The 21,369-nt window shown below is 38.6% G+C and overlaps 1 protein-coding gene and 1 pseudogene across 2 annotated transcripts in view; both read right to left on the bottom strand.

The window, feature by feature from the left end:
- Positions 1-21,369, bottom strand: part of Dpp10 (dipeptidyl peptidase like 10) — a 723,175-nt gene that overhangs the window by 257,653 nt on the left and 444,153 nt on the right. The gene's annotated exons all lie outside the window — the stretch shown is intronic.
- On the bottom strand, positions 6,762-7,464 carry LOC125406735 (cdc42 effector protein 5 pseudogene; annotated as a pseudogene).

The following is a 21,369-nucleotide window of genomic DNA, read 5'->3' as shown; positions in this document are numbered from 1 at the left end:
CACACATAGAGCATATGGTTGATAGCATTCAACATATTCTCATGGACCTCTGCTCTGAGTGTTCTTATTCATGTCTCCCATGATGCTTAGGGCTAATCTCAGAAAATTACAGCATATTGTGATTTCAGAAAGTAAACACAAGAGGCGTTTCTCTCTTTTAAGCTTTCTTGAAACTCTTACTGTGAGTTAACATTGGTCTTATTCACCAAAAATAAACTGAGGTCTTTTGCCTACAGTCAAAAGTCCTTTGTCATTTATCAGGAGAGTATATTTTCAAAGTCGTCTCTCAGATATCACTAAAACCTCTGTGACCACCGATGCCTCAGTAACTGACTTACATATTCACTAGAATTCCTTGAAGGTTATCATTTCACACATGTAAGCCCTTGGTGTAGTCCGAACACAGAAAACCTGTATGATAGTTAATTCTTAAAGTCAGTTTACAGTACTAATTCTAAATAATCTTTAATCAACTTATAACTAGCAAACATCATTTGGTATTTAAACTCTTGCATTTTCATTATTGAATGGAGAGGAAGAGCCAGCGCTTACATTCTGACCAAAGACTTTCTTGTCATTCTCATCCACCTGTACAAGTACAGGTACAGATTCTTCAACCATAAATCAACATTCATAATTTCACATCTACTTTTATTTATTTATTTTACACTTTTTACTTTTATTTACAAGGGGGCACGTATAGATCCAATTGCTCATGGAGGCAGAAGAGTAGGTTAGACTCTTGGATCTTGAGTTACCGGTTTGTTAGGGCTGAGAACTAAACTTAAATTCTGTGCCAGAGCAGCAAGTACTGTTAACGACAGAGTCATCTCACCATCTCCCAAAATTTCAATTTTAATAACTTAATAAATATTATCCATCTTGGGTCATTAATTACATCCTTACGCTTAGTGCCACTTTGATTCCATCAGCAGTAACACACTCTTCCTAAACTTCTTTTTTGGATCTATAGCAGTTACCTTATGCTCTGATGCTTCAGACCAGGAGTGTCAGACTGGAGTCAGATACTTGGTCTTTAAGACATGGCTTTCTGGAGATCAAGCAAGAACTCGTGCGCAAAGCAAGCACGATACTGACTGAGTGTCTCCCTGGGCCTAGATTTTCATTGTCTATTTTTCTCCTTAGAACCCTCTTTTAACTCTACCATGTCATATCTGGAATGACAGACCACTTGATAGCAATCCCCATCTGAGATGGTCAAGGACACTTGAATGGCTATAATCTTGCAGAGGAAGAGACATGAAAGTCCTCATTCTCCCCTTTCTTGAAATGTTCATCACTTCTTACCTCGTGATGTGGCAAAGACAAGCATTGTTATGGTCTAGAAAATGAGAATGGAGTTTTCTTGCTGCTGTTGTGGGAGGGCTTGTCCCTGTTCCTAAGCTGGTAAGAGGGTTCTCCTTGAGAACAGAGAGTAAAAAAACAAAAACAAAAACAAACACTGGAAAATTCTGACTTTCTTGCAGCAAGAATTGACCTAGTCAGTACCACAGCCCAGCTTCCGATACAAAAACAGGACTCAGATTCATCTGAACCTAGTCCATCAGGGTGTTTGGGAGAGCCTTTGTCAAGTCTGGACAAATAGCTGTGATCTACTGCTATGCTCAGTGAATAAACTCTAAAAAGCAAAGCAAGAAAATCACTTTAAACATTAATCAATATTCAGAGATAAGCTCTGCAAGTTGGAAACAGATGAGAGCAGAGAATATTTCTCCCACAATCTGTTCTAACTCTCTTTTCTAACTGTTCTACTGCTCTTTTCTTCTCTTGATGTAAAGTTTAATATTTTCATTTAAATAGAGAATTCTTGAGATGTTACTGAATATAATTTTTAACTTTTGTAATGTCTTACTATGTTTCTCATATTGACCTAGAACCTATGATCCTCCTGTCTTAGACCCTGGAGTGCTAAAATTATAGACATATACCACCAATTTTAGAAACAATTATAAATCTTTGAAAAGCATTATTTGCTATGCAAATTCAAAAGAAATACCAATGAAACATAGCTTAAAATCAGCTAGGTGAATATCTAACACTAGATGTTCCCCTTTGGAATTGTAAGACTTTTTTTTTCTACGAAAATTGGGATTTTACTTTCAATAAAAATAAAAATAAGATAGATCAGAAATTTTAGTTCTTAGGCAAAATTATTTAAATTATGAGGCAAATATAGAGTAATACTTTACTTTTGAAAGGCTAAATAAAGACATGCAAAAAACTAAAAGAAGCTCTAAATCAATAATTTGAGAATTCGATTGTCAGCAAATGAGGTAACATGCAGAATAACCATGCCAGCTCGTTTTCTATTAGAGCTTTGACAAAGACTCCTTGGGCCCTCTGTTTAAGCTTTACTCTCACTTCAGGACTGTGTGATGAGGGCGGTGGCACAGCTGCTCATGCTGTGATTCCTTCAGAAAGAGAGAAACACGGACTTTCACATTCTTGCTCAGAAGAGGTGTAATCTCAGAAAAGTTAAGGCAAAATAATTTGCTAATATCTTCAAATTGAGAAAAATAGTGCAAATACAATGCCTCTTATTACCCATAAATTGTAAAATTTTTGATATCACATGTGGTTAGTGCACTCAAACTTTGCTCTTTCCCTGGATTACTCAAGTGCTTGATTTCCAAAAATACCTCATGACCTAGTTCTGACAAAAAAAAAAAAAGAACAAAAAGATCTTTCTTTGAGTTCATTGTCATGAAGCCAGTCTCACCTTGTATTTTGAGATCAGAATTCCCTCTATCTAACTCTTCTTTACCAGTAGGTTATAAAAGAGTGGACCATGAAGTCATCTATTAAGTTATAATAAACACTCTAAAATTAAAAAGTAAATGTTGCTAAAAGTTAATAACAATTAATATTTTTTATAATAAACTGAAGTGATCCAAGACTTTTTTCTATTATATATAACAAATGAAATTAGATATTTTGAGGCTTAGGTTACTACAAATATTTTGTGCAGAGGTTTTATAATACAGCAAGAAAGAAATAGCTACTTAGTGAGTACAAAAAAAATCAAACGAGAGCTCGCAAAATGTCTCATCACTTGACAGATAGCATGATTAACTAAGTTTGCTTCCAGGGTCTCACACTGTGGAAGGAAAGAACCAAGCCCTGCAAATTGTCCTCTGGTTTGTGGCTTTACAAAAGATCAACTGTGAGAAAGGCTGTCAGGCTTTCTCCCTTTCCCTTCCTCTTTTCCTCTCTTCCTCCCTCCATCCCTCCCTTCCTTCTCTCCCCCTCCACTCTCTCTCTGCACGTGTGTGTGTGTGTGCATGTGTGCGTGTATGTGTGCTGATAGTCATAAACATGTGTGCTAGCCCATGAACCCCAGAGATCCTCCTATCTAGATCCCTTAAGTACTGGGATTACAAGAACATGCCACCATACCCATTTTAAAAAGAAAAAAACATAGATCAAAAGAATGGAACTCAGGTCCTCATACTTACAAAAAAATAATAATAACTGAGACATCAATACAGACCAAGACAACTTGACCCCAAGTCAGCAGCGGATAATTTCTTCATAAGCTATAGTTTCACTGTTTTACTAAGATTTCTGAGGACTGAACAGCGAAGACTAGAGGAAAAGATACAGAAAGCAGAGTTGAATATCACCATTTTAGGAAGGGGACCTGGACAACCAGGGGTCATCATTTGTTGTGATTAATACTGATAGTCAACTTGACAGGATCTAGAATCACAAACAAGTCATCCCTCTAGATACGTCTTTGGTGGAGAGTCTAGATTGAATTAATTAACTAGGAAATATCCCCCCTAAATCGGGGGGGGGCGCCATCTCACAGATTGTGGTCCTATACTGAATGAAAAAGAAAAGATGAGTTAACACTTGCATTTATCTTGCTCGGCCTCCTGATTATGGACACGGTATGATGAGCTGACTCAAGCTCCTGCCACCAAGGTGTTCCCATCATGATGGACCTTCCTTACTCTATTTGCCTCAATCAGGTATTTTGTCATAGCAAAAAGATAAGTAAGTAATAAGTCATTCACCTTACAACCTGCCACCAACTCACAGTGCTCCTATTTGCTCAAGATGGACTCTGTATATTTTGGAAGATGGGACTGTCTCCAAAGTTAGTGTTTGCAGATAAAATCTCCAGAAGGGAAATTCATCCAGGGTGACCTAGTCTTCATTTTGATATTTCTCCATTCATCTAAGATGCATTCCTCTCCTTTAATAAGAGGAGTATTTATAATGCATGTATATGTTTGGGCTTTAGTGGGATTCCTGTCTTCCTGATGGAGCAAACATCTTGGGGTTCACTTATCTGTAGGTTTTGAATAAAGCACTCTGAACCAAGGATGTGCTCTGCAGAGATTGTTACTTCATATGTGATCCCTCATTTAAAAATTCACCACGGAAAATCTTTACCTTGAAGATAAATATATTTCCCATTTATCTGTATCTCAGAAGTGGATCAAATTGGTTCCCACACTCAAATTTTGATAAAAAAAAAAACACTGTTCTAAAACTCATTAAAAAAATAAGATGTCCCCAGCTAGGTCCTTAGACAGCAGAGGAGAGGGTGCCTGAACTGTCCTTGCCCCACTATCACACTGATGATTATCTCGAATATCACCATAGAATCTTCCTCTGGTGACAGATGGAGATAGAGACAGAGACCCTCATCAGAGCAATGGACTGAGCTCCCAAGATCCAGTTGAAAGGCAGAAAGAGGGAGAAGACGAGCAAGGAAGTCAGGACCGCGAGGGGTTGGTCCACCAACTGAGGCAGTGTGCCTATTCTAATGGGAGTTCACCAAATACAGCTGGACCAGGCCTGAATGCACATGTGATCAAATCAGACTCTCTGATTGTGACTGACAATGGGGGCTGACTGAGAAGCCATTGTTGAAGGCACTGGGACTTGTTCTTACAGCATGTTCTGGCTTTTGAGGACCCTAGTCTATATAGATGCACAGCTTCCTAGGCCAAGATGTAGGGGGAGGGCCTTGGACTTCCCACAGAGCAGGGTTCCCTGATCTCTCTCAAGCAGGGTGGGAGAAGGAGGAGGGGGTGTGGGGGAGTGGGAGAGGATTGGGAGGAGAGAAGGAAGTGTAAATATTTGAATGGAAAAAAAAAATAAGACTTAGTGTATATAAAATGAACCTTAAAAATAGGAACCAAAGCATTTGCCATGCAGTTATGAGGATCCCTAGAAAAGTAAATATTGTGTCATGCTGGCCCATCTATGTCCCCTGTGTTTGGAAGGCAGAGATGGTATCCCTTAGGACATTCTTGATAGGTGGACTAGCTGAGTTAGTTAGCTCTGGGTAAAAGTGAGAGATGGACCCCTCAATGTGAAAGGTAGAGAGTGATCATGGAAGGCACCAAACACTAACCTCCAGCCTCTATGCATGCACACACACTCTTGTACATATATTTATATATAGAACACAAAACACCCACTTTGCACCGAGCAAGGGCAAACGATTCATTACTGCCTGTCCTCTATCTATACTTAGTCTCATACAGTCAGAGCTGTCTAAAAGCACAAAGACAAAGCTAAGGGGAGGGTGAGATCAACTTCTCCAATCAAGCTTTGCAATGCTTAAAGATTATACAGGCACAAGATCAGCATTCTATTTCACTTGCATATTTGGACTCTGAGAACAGCCTAGAAAGCTGAGAAAACAGACTATTTCTATGGTTTTCTGGTTGCTTCCATTCTCAGAGCTTAAGTTGGATCTTTTGTTTGGTGAGTTTATTATTTACACAATATGGTACTGTTGTGATGAACTGGAGAAAATGTAAGATGTCAAGTTCTACCTTGACCACAGAATTTTGGATCAGACACTGACTTCTTTATTTTACTGTAAAAGAATATAGTCAATTGCAAGATGGCAAAATTTGCATGTAAATTTTTGCATGCATTGTTACTATTTGATTAATTGATTAGTATCATACATAGAATTAGCTGTAAACTTGACACAGTCAAGATTCACCTGAAAGGTATCACAATTAAGTATTGTCTTTATCATGTGAGTCTGTGGACATGTCTGTAAGGGACAGTCTTGATTAACTTAGGTAATGTAAAAGTTCAGGTCACTTTGGGCCATGCCACTTCTTGGGCAGGCAGTCCTATGATAGCAAAGAAGACTGGTATCAGTAAATAACTTGGGAGGGAGCCAGCCAGCCAACCAGCCAGCAAGCAGCACCCTACATGATTTCCTGTTGTACTTCCTTGGCTATGCATAGATATAAACAGAGACTGTTTGTTCCCAGCCACCCAGACCCAAATAATCACAGAAACTATATTAATTACAACACTGTTTGGCCAGTGGCTTATGCGTCTTCCCAGCTACCTCTTACATCTTAAATTAACCCATTTCTATTAATCTGTGTATCATCACAAGATTGTGGTTTACCGGGAAACATTCTGGGCATCTTTCTTCTTTGGCAGCTACATGGCGTCTCTCTGACTCTACTTATTCTCTCTCTAAATCTCTTCCAGTCTGGCTATATTCTGCCTGCTATAGACCAAAGCAGCTTCTTTATTAACCAATAGTAATAAAACATATTCACGGCATGCAGAGGTGAATCACACATCCAGTAAATTCTTTGGTTGAAGGTATTGTTATGGGATAGTCAACTGACCTGCCTTCAGCTTCCTGTCTCGAGTTCACTGAATTGTAAGAGAAAACAAACTCCTTCATCCCCTAAGTTGCTTTCGGTCAAGGTAGTTTGTTTGTTTGTTTGTTTGTTTGTTTGTTTGTTTATTTTTGGCACAAACCTCAGCCATTTATGTGTACAAAAGTGGGTTATTGGGCGGGACCGAGAAGGTGCAGGAATCAGGACACTACAGGCCTATGACGTCGTCCAGTGGGAGGTCAGCATTGGAGCCGCAGCGAGCCTTTTGGTGCTGCGTTCCAGGGTGGGTGTCCCCGACAGGCTTGGTGGCTGTTGCTTCCGCACGCTCGGCGTCCATGACGCCTAGCACCGCGTCTAGCATAGAGGAGCCCAGGTCCAGGTGAAAGGACAACAGCGGGTCCGCAGGTGAAGGCACTCGGAGACCAGGTGCAGGGGGCTGTGGAACTGCAGGTGGAGGGATAGAATGCGGGGCCCCGACTGGTGGCGTGTGGGGCTCAGGGGGTGGGTCGCCCCCGTGGCGACTCAGGAACGAGGTGTCCCCGAAGGCGTCGCCACCGCGCCCCACATGCAATGTGTGCCTGAAGTCTCCAAGGGGCGCTGAGATAGACAGTGCTCCATGCTCCAGTCGCTTCTTGGGCTGCACAGAACCCAGCTGCTTCAGCACCTGCATCTCGTGGTCCTGACTGAATTGGTCTCCAGCTCAAGCTCTGGTCCCTCCTGGTCTCGGAGGCTACCTCACTGGTGTCCTTTTCCTTCTTTTCTCGGGCGGGATCTCACCTGCACCAGGAACTAAGCTTCAGCCCCTCTCGGGGGCCATGGTAGCCTCTCAAGGTGGTTTATTAAGGTAACAGCAGAATGTTGGAATGATTAATAACTAACAAGTTGATTTAGATTAACTACTCTCAACCTGTCGGTCACGACCCATTGGGGGACTCATATCAGATATTATGTATATCAGATATTTACATTATAATTCATAACAGTGAAAAATTAAAGTTACAAAAAGCAGCAAAGTAATTTTATGTTTGAGGTCACCACAATATGACTTAACTGTATTATATGGTCACATCATTGGAAAAGGTTGAGAATCACTGTTCTAGATAAAAGGATGACTCTTATACATTATAATAATAAATATATTAATTTCTGAGCACAGAATGCCAATGAGTATCAAAATCTTAGCAATATTCAACTCTGTTGAATCTTTTACCCAAAATCTACTGGGATATAAATTATACATTTATTTCTAGTGAAATAGCGTGGAATATACTTCAAATCAGTGATTCCCAGCTTTCTTTAGTGTTCAGAATGTATCACCAAGGATCTGGTTAAAGCCATTTGTTAAGCTCTGGAGTTCTACAGTGCATGTCCCCAGGCTGTGCTACTTGTGACTCATGGGAGAACAGGCTAACATCTATCTTACTGATAGATATGTATTTTTCTTGCATAGAGTATTGCTTAAGAGGAAAATTATTGTTTCATTCATACAATCTCAGCATTACAAGATAAGCAATTTTCCATGGAAGAAAAGATCAAAATGAAAGCAAGGAAGCAAAAGATTTAATGACTTAATCAGGATGCTGATGAATTTTTTTTGTCCCCTGATGGTCAAGTAAAGATAGAAAATATAAAATATAAATGAATTTGGTAATGAGTTAAATTTTAATATAAGGTCATCATAAATATAGGTTCTAAAATGGCTTTCATTTTATAAAATGAACGCATTCCTTGGAGAGCTATATTTTACAAGTTTAGCTTTGTTGCTGTTAAGAACAGTCAACTCTCAGAATGAAGACCTTAGCTAAGGCTTTCCTAACTTCTCTAAACATGCAAGAACTGAGGCGGTGGTTCACTTGTTAAGCTGGGGGCGATACAAGTATGAAGACCTGAATTTCATCCCTAGAACCCTAGAAGCAAGGTGTATTGGTACAGACCTGTGACACCACTGGTGCAGAGAGAAAGAGACAAGAGAACTATGTGGTGGGCCAGCCAGTTTGCTCTAATCCGCAAGCTTTGTGTTCATTGCTCAAAATAATAAGATGAGAGTAACAAAGGATAAGGTTTCTACATGCAAAGCATACATGCTCATGTGCAACTCCACAGACATATGCACACATATACACACACATATAATGTGCACACACATGTATAAAACATATGTAGGTTAACTTGTCCATGAGAACCACATTGCTTACAGCCCTGACCTGTTGCCAGATAAACGTTTATTTGTATGACAACTATAACACTCCTGTTCCCATTCAAAGATATTATTTCTAGAAGTAAATTTTTAGAGGAAACATGAACCTTAGAGGTGATTTAAAACAGTTTTCTGCACTTTACTAATTCAATACTGAAAGTGTAAAATTTAATGTGAAGCTCTGTAACTTCTCTTCCAAATACCTATTCTGACTGCATAGAAATTCACTGAGTTGTGTAGATTTTGTGTCTGCTTAATTCGGGTGTATGATTTTTTGCAAAGCTTTTTATAATGGTTTATAAAATAAAAATATAAATATTGTATGTGTGAAATAAATATTCTCATGTACTTTTAATCACTTTATTGTTGAACAGTTTCATGCATGTATACAATACATTTTAGGCATTTCACTCCCCAAATCCCATCTGCCAACCTTCTCTTCTCTTGATGGAAGCCTTCTTTTCAACAGCTCCTTCTCTTCCCCTACTTTCATATCTGTCTGTGTATGGCTAATTGCATTTCATGGAGTTCTACCTTTAGCACAGGTGAGAGGGAATTATTTAGAGCAAAAAAAAAAATCTATCAGTGGTAACACCACCAAAGAAAAAAAAATGTCCCTTCCCAATAAGCATTAGTTGCTGATTTACTCTCAGAGAGGGGGTGAGGTTTCATGGTCCCTTCCCTATCCATGCTGAAATGTTGTAGGGTCAAATATTGTGAATGTTTTATGCAGATGACTTCATGACATGTCCTAAAAACATCTTTTTATTGCATAACTCACCACCCTCTGCTTATATATTTTTTCTTACCTCTTTTCCTCAATGCTCCCTGTTCCCTGGAAAGGGAGCTAAATGTTTTACACTAAGGGCTGAGCCTTTCACCATCACCTTTTCTCATTATACACAACATTTTTAATGCTGCAATTGAAGGAAGAGAGACTTGACTCTGCATGGTTTATGAGTGTTGTACAACTTTTAAAAACTCACAACTACATAACCTTCTAATGCTTATCAGGGCAAATAATCAATCCTCTCTTTCTTCCATTCTTTTTAATGGGTAGACATTTGACCAAATGGCCTTTTCAAGGTACAATCAGCATTACTAGCAATATGTTTAAAGTATTTGTCTCATCCAAAGTACTAACCAGCTCCAGCACTGCTTTGCTTCCGCAATCAGATGAGATCAGCTTCATTTGAGACAAGATGATCATGGACTGAAGTATCTGTTCACATTAGAATTCAAAATATTATATCCAATACTTGAGAGCATTTAATGTGCAAGGCAGAGTTCCAGTTATTTGTTTACACTTGAGTAGTTGGTGTTCATGTTGCTACTATAGAAAAAGTTGTGTTTTCTTAAAAACTCATTATACCTCCAAAAGATTCAAGTCTGGAAAAGTTATCTTTTTGTCTTTCTGTTCCTTATTGCTTGTTTTTTTTTTTACTTCTTGGAACAAATTTTCATAAATCCCAGGCCATCAGCCTTCAAACAATAACTCATTATAAAGCCAAGGATGACCTTGAAATTCTAATGCCCTTGGCTTCACTATGGAGAGCTAACACTCAGGCTCCTATATTCACACTCATATATGCCATGCTGCTTATTCAACATGAGGCTTCTTATGCTAAGCAAGTTCTCTACCACCTGAGAAACATCCCAATCCCAATCTTAGTAAAACTGGATAATATTTTGAAACCAAAATTTTAGAAAAATTGAGAATCATTTACTTGAAAAAATTCTGATATCAATTCTCCTGAATACATTAAGTTGGTTTCTTGAAAAATTATAACTCTCATAGAAAGTCTCAGCCAGAGTTTGATGATTCTGATTGTTTTGTCTTTTGCATATGTAACTGGAACAAAACTGAAAAATAATTTCAGCCTCATAAAGACCTATAAAGCATTTGGAAAAGATAAATGCCCAAGCTGGGTATAAATAGCATAGTTAAAATAAAGCTTTTATTGTTTCTCAACTCTCTGTCCATTAATTCTGCAAAAGCTAATTCATCTGGGAGCTGACTATGCTAGCTGGCTAGCGCAGATGATGAGGGAGGGGCATTCAATGGATGTCATTTGTTCATGGCAAGAGTTTTTCAACAGTGGTTATGATTTTGTGCAAATTTTAGTTAGCTGTTATCTCCTTATAGATTATTAATCAAACAGAAATACCCACCTGAAGCTTCCCTCAAAATTAAACTTTTACTTTGCATAATTTGCCATTTGTGGTTCATCTGCTGCTGAGATCTCATTGATACAAAAGAAATGTCAGCTTCAGAGTTGGCTTCCCTTACAAATGACACACTCAGCTTTGTGGATTAATGTCAGAAGGGTCTTCTTCTTAAGACAATTAAATGTGAATGAGCTGTGCTTCAGAGGCAATCAAGCTGAAATCTCCTCCCTGACGAGATGCATAAGAACAAATGACCTGAAAATTCTGGTCCTGTGCTTTCTTAATACATTCACAGAAATCAAATACCACATTAAAAAGGACTGATACATAGATGAGAGTTTCAGGAAGGAATGGAAGCTATTGTTCCTTGTCAAAATGTATTTCAATTCATCTGATAGAATGTCTTAAAATATTTATCATTCAGAGAGGGTTATTATATTGTCATTTTAGTTATCTTAAAAGTTATTGAATATGAATTTTGTGCATTTTAGAGTGAGAATAAGCTTCTATAAGATCTATCCTCAAGCTTAACAACCCTAAAATTCTGAATAAAACACCAGAGTTTTGGAAACTGTAATAAGTATGGGTGTTCTGAATGGACATTCAAACTTGCCAGGCAGCTGCAGTGAGAAATCTCTGCAGGTTAAGGTGTCTGATACCCTGAGTTGTGACCACATCCTCAGGACCTGTTCTGTGGAAGAAAGAACTGACTCCTCAAGTTGCCCGACCTCCATATGTGTGCCATAGTCCTAGGGCCTCCCTGACACCGCACATACAAATAAAATAATATAGCAAATTTTGACAAAAAAACAACCTTTGAATTATACATTGATTAATAATGATTGGATCTGGAAGGTATTAGAGATCTGATCACTCCAGCCATGGTCCAGATGGAAAGTATTCTGAGGGGAAAATCCCAGGTACAGTTGTTTAAACACCATTGCTCCTCGCTGGTGAGTGAATGGACTCTGCTGTATGCAGCTGCCATCCTTGCTGACATGGTACCAAGTTAGCATTTGCCTTCCAGTGTGGACTAAAGATAAATGGCTTTCCAGGCTTAAGATTACTGATGCATCCAGATTTACAAATGAGCAGGTACTAAATTCTCAGCCTTTCCAGTGTATAGATAGTTAATGTTCAACAATATAATTCTTAGTGTGTAAGCTGGTCTGACAAACCTTCTATGATACATAATTGCCCCGTCACTTCTGTTACTCCAGAGAACCCTGTCTAATAGAGACTAATATAGAATTATGATTTACTCTTAGAGAAGTTATCATGCCAACATATACAGGCTAAAAGAAAGACTTCTGGTCATAATAAGTAGCTGAATAACTTCAGAATAAGAAAAGTTACCAACCAGAACATACAAAAAAATACAGTCTGAGGAAACAGAAACATTGAGTTGGTATACAAATTTATATCACGTTCCTTAGAGATTTCTGGACATTCCACAGAAACTGGTACATGTATAGAGGCTGTCACTGAATCCTGGCTGATGCAGCAAATGCCAAAGTTAGAATCACAACTTCCTTGGAGGGACAAGATAGAACAGAACCCAGAATTTATACAAAAAAGCTCTGTGAACATGTAACATACACTTCAAAGTTAGCTGCCATATACTTATGCGCTAGAAAGTCCATTCCAAAGTCACAATAGAGTCTTGGAGAGATATACACGCCCATTATCCCAGCATGCTGGGAACAGAAAAAGGAGGATTCTGAGTTTGAAGCAAGCCTAGGGTATATAGTAATTCGAAGCCAGTTTCAGCCTCTTAGAGAAACTCTATCTCAAAAGTAAATAAATATGTGATGATTTCTGGTAAGAAATCTTTTATACGCTGTCTTAGTTAGGGTTTCTTTTGCTGTGGAGAGACACCGTGACCTTCACAACAATTATATATATAAATAAATAATTCAGGCAGTGGCTTATAGTTCAGAGGTCCATGGTGGGAAATGACAGTGTGTAGGCAGACACTTTACTGGAGAAATAGCAGAGAACAGGAAGTGTTCTGTGACACTCAGCAAAACATAAACAAAAGAGACCTCGAAGCCCGCCACCACACTTCTTCCAACAAAGCCATACATCCCAGTAATGCCTTGACCTTTGGGAAGCATTTTCTTTCAGATCACCACAAATACTTAGACAAATAAGAAACAAACTAAGATGTCATTATTTAATTAAAGTCATCAAAAGAGCTTCACAGGAGTTTGGAGATATAGAGGAATAAACCAGTACAAGCAAAAAGGTATCTATAGAGCCTATCAAGAAAAGACAAGAAAGGGGGTAAAATATGTTAAAAAAATTAAAAAAATTAAAAAAAGGAGAGCAAGCAAGAAAGAGGAGGATGAGAGAAAGTAGGAGCAAGGAAAGACAGAAAGAAGATATGGATGGATGGAAAGAGGGGAAGGAAGGAAAAAGAAGAGGAAGGAGAAAGAGGGAGGGGAAGTAGGGGATGCAAGTGAAGGTGAAGGAAGAACAGAGGGAGGAAGTGATGGAGAAAGAAAGGGAGGGAAGAAAAAAGAAATGAAGGGAGATAGGGATAGAAGGTAGAAGGAGAAAGGAAGGCAGCCAACCAGAACCCCAAGTACCCATTTTTATTAAAGAAATAAGATGCTATTATTGAATCTTCAGCAAATCAAAATATGATCAGGGCATAAAATCTCATGAAGCACAGTAAGAAACATTAGCATACGAGGAGGACCAACATCATGCCTTTTGCGCACACTCCCTAACCTTGCTTCAGTGTGTATCTGTGAGTAAAGGGCTCAGGTGTGACATTTGACAGAGATAATCAGCCAAAATTTTCCAATTATTTAGGTTTTGGTCAATGAGACCCTTACAGTGTATCCTTTGAATTATTGACCAGCAATACAAATTGATGTTATGATTAAACACTTGATGGAACCTCTGACTGCATCTTCTCATACATGTGCCCTTGGAATTATGCTTTGGAAATGCAAATAGCTCATCTGTTAGAATTCAGCTATGCTTCAACTCACTAGATCTAGTGCTACCACTGAACATTTTTATTGTGAATGTAGGTTCTAGATCCATCAGAACTGCACCCTACTTCAGATTTATGTTTTCTTTATCCACTTATTGAGGGTTTCCACAGACTGTTTAGACTTCCCTGGATGCAATTCTATGATGATCTCAAGTCGTCTTTAAAAATTATATTTGTACACATGTGCTATGTTCCAAAAGTGAAGATCAGATTATAAATGGTAGGAGTCAGTTCTCTCTTTCCATCATATGTATTCCAGGCCTCAAATTCAGGTGGTCAAGCTTGGAACCTCTAAACTCTGAACAATTTTCTGGGCCCCTCTGTTGTCCTTCATACAGATTAAGCTTGACCTTGATTCCCTATTGAGGCTGTTATAGTCCACCACACAGAACATCAGTTTATTCTGTTCAGATTTATGACTTATATATCATTGATAAATATTGAAGACATTATGGCATGTATTACAAAAATGTAAATGTACTCTTGTAGTATTGAATGACCTAATACAGGAATCAATGAAAAAAAAAAGAAACTAGAAGGCATGGCGATATGGCTCTATGTGTAAGTCCTTGCTACACAAGTGTGAGGAGCTAAATCTTTGTCCCAGAATCCACTGTGTAGGTTTTTAGTAGCCACAGTGAGAAACCACATTCATGGGGATATCCTGGATTTGCTGAGCAGGCATTCTTACTAAATACATGAATTATAGGCAAGCATAAGGGATCCTGTCTCTCAATATATTGCAAAGAGAAATAAAGAAAAGCACCCAGCACTGGCCTCTAGTCTCTCCATGTAGGTCCTTAGACATGCGCACATGCATGCACACATCATACCATAAATTCAGAGACTTGAAGCTTCATGTTGTGGTTATTTTTATCTTAAGTGTCCAAATAGATATCATTTTAATAAAAGGTTGATGAAACATGAAGATTTCCTTTTGGGGTGAGGGTTAGGAGATTTCGGTGGGACCTTAGGCCCAGAGATACTGTCCATGAATGACACTCCTATGAGCCCACTCAAAAAAAGCCCTGATAAATTGCCTTAATAAAATATGAAAGTACCTCCTCATTTTAGTACTGCTTTTGTTTTACTGTATCTTTCCAAGATCTCATTTATCTGGATTACACATGTATGCAGCAGAAATTATGTCTGGGTTAATCATGGCAATTTATTACAGTGAAGGCCATTAAAATGTTGGTTAATGGTAATCCTCCATGATTGATTTACTCATTGCCTCACATCTGCTTTGGGGACATGGGAAATATTCTCTGAATAAATTTAGTAACTCATATTTTGCCCCTAGAGCCTTGGAATAATCACCATTTTCTTAACTACTCATTTTTATTTAAAAATATATATACAGACTCAAGTAATAGTAGACTTCTAATATAGCTTTACTATAATACCTGCACTAGTATGGATAATTTTAGTATAATTATAGCCCATGGGACATTATAAAGATTAGTGGATGTGTGTTCATATAGATGGCAACTATTCATCATATGTCAGGACATAGGCTGGTGATTTAAGCAAAAGAGCAAAATAAAGAAGGGATAATAGTCTAGCATAAGTGAATAGTTAATCACCCAGAATTTTAAATTAAACTTATTACTTACCTTCCAATAGTAAGAACCTCTCACATGCCAATGCTCAGAGTTCTAATTTCTGGCCAAGATAATTGTTGCTGATATCATGTGCAGCCTTTTAAACAGACAGCAAACCCATACAAACCCACACCTCAACACTGGAAAGACAAGTGAGAATGGTGTGGGTCCTAGAACTAGATCGATGAACCATTGTTTTTTTAAATTGACTTTTATTGAGCTCTACATTTTTCTCTGCTCCCCTCCCTGCCTTTCCCCTCCCCTTTCAACCCTCCCCTAAGGTCCCCATGCTCCCAATTTACTCAAGGGATCTTGTCTTTTTCTACTTCCCATGTAGATTAGATCTATGTAAGTCTCTCTTAGGGTCCTCATTGTTGTCAAAGTTCTCTGGGATTGTGGTTTGTAGGCTGGTTTTCTTTATTTTATGTTTAAAAAACCACCTATGAGTGAGTACATGTGATAATTGTCTTTCTGGGTCTGGGTTACCTCACTCAAAATAATGTCTTCTAGCTCCATCCATTTTCCTGAAAAATTCAAGATGTTGTTATGTTTTTCTGCTGTGTAGTACTCAATTGTGTAAATATATCACATTTTCCTTATCCATTCTTTGGTCAAGGGGCATTTAAATTATTTCCAGTTTCTGGCTACGGCAAGCAATGTTGCTGTGAACATAGTTGAGCACATGTCCTTGTGGCACGATTGAGCATCTTTTGGATATATCCTCAAAAGTGGTATTACTGGGTTTGTGAGGAAGGTTGTTTTCTAATTTTCTGAGAAATTACCACACTGACATCCAAAGGGGCTGTACCAGCTTGTATTTCCACCAACAATGCAGAAGTGTTCCCTTTTCCACACAACCTCTCCAGCATAAGCTGTAATCAGTGTTTTTGATCTTGGTCATTATTATAAGAAACTTCTGCCACCAGGCCTGCTCCTTGTGGGGCCTTATGAAGCCTATCCTGCTATCTTCAAGCTCAGAGTCATTTTTGAATGTGGCAGCTCTTGACTAGAAGTAAATAAAGGACTCTTACTTTGGCCATCATTGAATGCCACTCTTCTATGTTTTGTGTGTGTAGGACATCTCCACCTCCTGGCTGCTAGGATAATAGGTTGTGCATAATTATGCTTGGTTTATGTGGTGCTAAACACCAAACCCAGGACTTCTGCATACTTAGACAACTACTCAAAGCACAGCACCAACTTGATCATCACACTCTTTCTAAAAGATAACATGCATTATGCTTTGATAGCTATGTATGGACTCTATTCAATTATCATTCTTTCCACTTCCATCTATCCTTCATTTCTTCTTCCTTCCATTTCCTTTTTCTATTTGCTTCTTTTCCCCTATCCCCTTTCTTCCTTTCCTTCCATGATCTACCCTTTTCTCTCCTTCGCTTCCCCCCTCCCCAGTTAAAATTGCTATAATTATTTCAGCTAGGAGAAAGCAAAATTAAATTAAGCAATCATCTGGATCTGACAGATTAGTTGTTTTTCTTTTACCATTTTATGCTTTGGGGCAAAAGTTTTGGATAGAACTTTTTTTTTCTTTGAACATGGGAGAGCTCTATTCTGTGAAATTCATTACAGTACTTAAAATGAGCTAAGCCAGTCAGTACCTAAAATACAACTAGTACAATGTAGATAATCAGATTGGACACATATTTATCTTTTATATAATTCAAATTTAATTACAGACATCACAACACTTCTTCAATCCCTGTCCTTATCTCATGGTTAAATATCAAGTGTAGCCTTTGTCCTGGGCAGAGTACAGTGATCTCACATGGGTTCTTGCTCTTGATTAAATTGTTTTCTTCTCCTCCTGGGACTCTTCCTTTTAGTCTTCCTCTCCCTCTCTATCTTTCTTCTCCTCAGTTCTTTCCCCTCTTCCTCTTCCTCTTCTTCCTGTTATTCTGCTTGTTTCTCCTCATACACTTCCTAATATTTCTTTTTTTCCTCTGTTAACCAATCATGCCTAGTTAAGGCATGGCTACCTGGAGCCCAGGAAGAAAAACTGGGACGGACCAGGTGCGCACTCTCTGGGCAATTCCTGCAGGACACAGCGGAACTCAGACTTCCCATTCTTGTGGCGTGAGTTTCCCCTTATAACAATTAAAAATATAACTGTTTATCTTTAAGCTGGCCTGGTAATTTCCCGAATTGATCTAAATTCTACACACCTCCCCCTCTGCTTTCACATTTCCTTCTACACATCCCCACTATGACCTGCAATTATGTTTGGAACTCACAATCCTCCTTCTTGCTGATTGGTTTTGTCTTAAACAACATTTTTCTTCTGTGTATTATAACCGCATGTCTGGACATCCTGACGGTCATCCTATTGTCTTATGTGATTTCTGGGGTCTCTGTCAATCCCTATATATGCTGTAGTTATTGACCAAATTGAAGATTTAGCAGATAACTTGACATAAAGCAGGAGGCCAGTATCAAGCACTATTGAGTGATAGCTTGGAGCTTTACTGCCCAAATGTTCTGTAGTCAAACTGCAGAAAGAGCTAGAAAAACGCACCTTCCTAAGAACACATACACACCCTCATCAACTGAAAAAAAATGTGTTGTATTAGAGCTCTTGCCCCAAACTTTGAAAGGTTTAAATATGTGTACTTGTTTCTGAAACATTGTTAGCACCTTACTGAATGTCAAGGCGCTGCTTTGGGTCTCAGTGCCTGAGGAGCAAGAATGGCTCCTGCAGGGAAGCAATGTGGTGTGGACACCTGCAAACGTAGGAGATGTCACTTAGTGTTTCACTTCCTGTGTCTATCATGTATCAGGAATTAGAGAAGCTCAACAGAGATGAACAAAGTTAACCAGGATTATAATATATGCTTTTAATATTTGACTTATGCCACTTCTAAAAGCTGTGTAGTTTTTAGAACCCTTGGTATGGAATACTGACTTATTGGTGTGTTTTTTTTTTCCCAAGCAAGTGTGTATACATGATTGAAAGTTTTCTTTTCACTTGTCTGCATGCATAACTGTCTGCCATAGGTCTGTGTCCCATGAAGACCAACAGGGAACTTCATGTTCATGTCTCTGGAACTTAATTTATAGGCAATTGTGAGCCCCCCAATGTACTGTTGGAAATTGGATTCTCTGGAAGAGCAGCACTTGCTTGTAGCTGCTGAGGCATCTCTCCAGTCCCTCCACAAGATTTTCTTTTAGGGTCTGTTTTCATATCTATGTTAATAGTCTTCAGTGATGTCTATCAGCGTGTGCCCAGAAAACCCTTGCATCAGAATTAGGCAGTAGTGAAACACAAAGACCAAGGTCTTATGTCCCGGAACTCATCATGATGAGTCAGATCCCATTCTTTCACCTACTACTGTTATTCTAGGATATGAACTCTGCTTTGTCTTTCCTGTAAAATATGACTAACAAAGACATAGAGTTTCATGACTTGAAATAAGTTGACATTTATAAAATACTCATAAACATGTCTGATCCATATAACAAACACTGAGTAACTGACTGAATAATTAAAATAACTAGGAGTGTAAAACGAGGTGTGATGCAGCGCCAGTTCTCTATCCTACTCAAAATCAAATGGGTTAGAATCTCTCTCTCTCTCTCATATTTGTCTGCGTATGTATATATGTCTGTTCTGACATTCATGTACGTGAATGTGGATGTGTGGACCACAACGTGTACATGGAAGTGAGAGGACCACCTTGGCTGCCAATCTTAACCTACTTTGTTCGAGAATTGGTCTATTATTCTCTGTTGTGTACTCCAAACTAGCCAGCCCATGAACTTCTATGGATTCTCTCATTTGCCTCTTAGGTCTCTGCTGAAGCAGTGGTATCACAATCACCCATGCTACACCACCAGGTTCTATGTGGATTCTGGGGACTCAAACTCAGGTCCCCACATTCACACCACAAGTGTTTTTTATCCACTGAACAATCTCCTCAGCCTGAATCTCTCATCTCTGTAGCATCTTAGTTCTTCAGACACTTCAGGACTGCCATTTTTTTTAAGGCCACTGTTTTTATATTAGGATCCTTTATGAACTGAATCCATTAGTGTGGTTAATGTAGAAATTCCTTTTTACTGAACAAGTTAGAGCCTATGGCAGTAAAATCTCCAAATCCTTATGGGAGATCCCTGCCCTCCTCTCTGATTAAATGAATCAGTAAAGCTTGTTTCTGTAGTGGTTAGTGTTGCAAAATGGTGGATCTCAATATACAACTTTTTTCTCAGCTTATAACTAGGTAATTTTTTTTCCTATGATCAGATTCTCCAGGATAGTGAGAGATTTCTACCTATATATTTACATAACTAAAACTTGTATATAACTGGGACCACTGAGACTTTGGGATATAACTCTTTTCCTGAAAAGCCAATGAAGACTCTATCCAGGAAGAGAAAAACTCTGATATAAAAATACAGCTTCAGTTTTTTTTCAGAAAAAAAAATGCCAGTTGTGTATGATGATTTTTACAGTGCATATTTTAATTTCAGAAGGAAATTTCGAAGTGCTGTGAAATCTTTGAATATTTATTTTGTCATTAGAGTCAATTTTCACAGCTGCACTGGATGACTTTACATAACACACAAAACAGAACCAAAGGGGCCAGAGGAATGGCTCAGCAGTTAGGAGCACTTGCTGCTCTTACAGAAGACCCAGGTTCAATTTCCAGCAAACACATGACAGTTAAGGACTCTGTAACACCAGAACCTCTAAAAAACTTTCAGAAAAAAATAGACATTTATTTACTTATCACTTATTTTAAGATCTCTTTTGAATTTGTATATATGTGTAGTGGGTGGAGAATGTGGTGTTGTTATCTGCAGGGGCTGATCCCTTCTAAGCCCAGGGCTTTTGGGCTACCAAAATAATCGATCCTGGGACTAAATGGAAGTCCTATAAAGAGGAGCAACCACTCTTAACTACTTAAACATCTCTCCAGACAGCATTTGCTTTTATATCGATGAACGTTTTTATACACGACAGTTAAAGGTTTTATAATCCGAAAGTATTGTATTTTACAACTGAACTGGAGTTCCCCGTTTCATAGTAACAATAACTGTGGACTGAACTGCATCCTCCCAGGCCCACAGGTAGAAGCCTGACCTAGCGCTTAAGTTTCGTTTCTCTTGCTGTAATAAAATATTCCAACTGAAAGCAACTCAGGAAGAAAGAGTTTATTTGGATCACACTCCATTATATAGTCTATCATAATGGGGGAAGTCAAGGCAAGACATTATTATATCCACAGTCAAGAACAGACAGACGAGAAAGTCACCCGCTGTGTGCTTGCTTGATATGTGTATTCAACTAACTTTCTTCACTCTTGTACAGTTCAGTGCTCAGTCTATTGGATGGTGCTGCTCATGGACTGGGTCAGATAACAAGACTGTCCTCCGCAAACACCTTCCACAGGTGAACCTGATCTAAATAATTCCTCATTAAGACTCTTTAGTAATGCTGACTTTTGTCAAGTTGACAGTTAAAATCAATCAGCATTTGTCATTCCCAATGTGTGTATGGTGGGAAACTGTTTCTTTAAAGAGAAAAGTGTATCATTCAAGTGGGCTTTTTTCCAACCTTCTTGTTGTACGCATAGGAAGGGGCTTTGGGGACATGTGTACGTATGGAGGAGAAGTCACGTGAGAGACGAAGGATGATATATATGGTCACAACTCTTGCGGACGTGATGATCTCAGACAGCCTGACTCTAGATAATAAAGCAATAAACTTCTGCTATTTAGACCACTCTGTTTGAG

Source organism: Myodes glareolus, chromosome 5, assembly GCF_982192425.1.
Source record: "Myodes glareolus chromosome 5, mMyoGla1.1, whole genome shotgun sequence".
NCBI classification, from domain to species: Eukaryota; Metazoa; Chordata; class Mammalia; order Rodentia; family Cricetidae; genus Myodes; species Myodes glareolus.
The sequence above is the reverse complement of the archived record's forward strand: the minus strand, read 5'-3'. Positions and strand labels throughout refer to the sequence as shown.